Below are 1,565 nucleotides of genomic sequence, written 5' to 3'. Positions count from 1 at the left end.
AGGAATAAAAACATTGTGGATATTGTAGTGATTTCCTTTGCGCATCTTGGAGCAGATGCTGTGGTGAGTTACATAATGTCTTGACCTCATGGTCATGGCCATCTATGGTAATGGGACTGTTAACATTTCCATTCAGCATGCCCTCACCTGAGAATCCAGCTACAAATCCATCTTGTGTCACAACTGAACTTGGCCTTGGAAGTGCCAGAGTATTTAGAGAGAAGAAAGCTGTTGCTCAGAATACCAGCTTTACTGCTTTCATAATTTTTCATCCATGCTGGTGTGGAAATTTTGGATGAAATAATTGCATTTATTTATTATTTATTTATTAGTTTTTAATTATGGGTATGTATATGTGTATGTCTGTGTGTGGGTATGTGCACATGAGTGCACTTGCTAGCAGAGACCAGAAGATGTCAGATTCCCTAGAGCTGAGTTACGGGTGGTTGTTAACCACCCAATATGGGTGTTGGGAATCAAACTGAGGTCTTTTGCAAGAGCAGTAATGCTCTTAATCACTGAACCGTCTCTCCAGATCCTGATGTATCTGCTTTTGAGTCACCTATATTCCTCTAAATAATCCCTCACCCATGCTCTTGTTGCAAAGTGCAATAAATTCATGGATTTACTAAAGTGAACTTGAATGGAATCATTCCTTTGATCTGTTTGTTCCCTGTCTGAGTTTGATAGATGTTTCTTCATGTCTCTCCAGTAAAGGTGATGAAGTAAATATAGACATTTCTTAGCATTTCACCAGGAAATATAACACAGTAATACAGTTGTTTCTCCAAGTCTCCTCAGGAAAAGTAACACAACAACAATTAAGACATGGCAGGTTTTGGAGTCTGTTAAAGCACAATAGCTGAAAACTCTCACAAACTCACTTTCTGTAAATTAAAAAAGTTTCCAGTTATTTTAGACATGTAAACTATATCTAAGAAACATTTTTATAAGAAGAAAATTTATTAAGGTGGTTTTATCATATGTTGTCATATAATTGTGACATGATAAGAGTATAGCTAGAATGATGACGATCACGGTAATACTAATGGTAGGTAGAAAAAGGTTGATTGAATGAATAACAGACATTAGTGCTTTTTCTGTATATTGCCCTGGCTAAACTCATTGGAAAGAACTTTGGTAGTATACAGAAAATCATCAATATATGCATATTTTGATTCTATTTACAAGATCCAATAGAATATCAGTAATAGTAAGAAGAGAAAGCAATAGTTCTAAAAATATTCAATGAAGTATCATTTATCCTAGTGAAAATCATAGAGACGTTTAAAAGAATGATGTGAGGATGAATTTTATAATTGTGGTATAATCACTGCATCTTTTCTAATCTTACATCCTAATTAAGAAGCAATAAAGCAGGTAGGAAAAATAATAATAATAAAAGGTAGAGAAAATATGTAAAAAATCACAAGTATTCCATTGGTTTAGTGTTTGATGATTCTGGTATAAGCAAATAATATTTTTTATCATTCTTGGGCAGCTAAATGAAACCAATATATTGCTGTTCCTTAAGCTAATATTCAGCTATAGTTGCTGTACTTTTT

Source organism: Nannospalax galili, unplaced genomic scaffold (assembly GCF_000622305.1).
Source record: "Nannospalax galili isolate Female #2095 unplaced genomic scaffold, S.galili_v1.0 scaffold85, whole genome shotgun sequence".
Lineage (NCBI taxonomy): Eukaryota > Metazoa > Chordata > Mammalia > Rodentia > Spalacidae > Nannospalax > Nannospalax galili.
The sequence above is the reverse complement of the archived record's forward strand: the minus strand, read 5'-3'. Positions refer to the sequence as shown.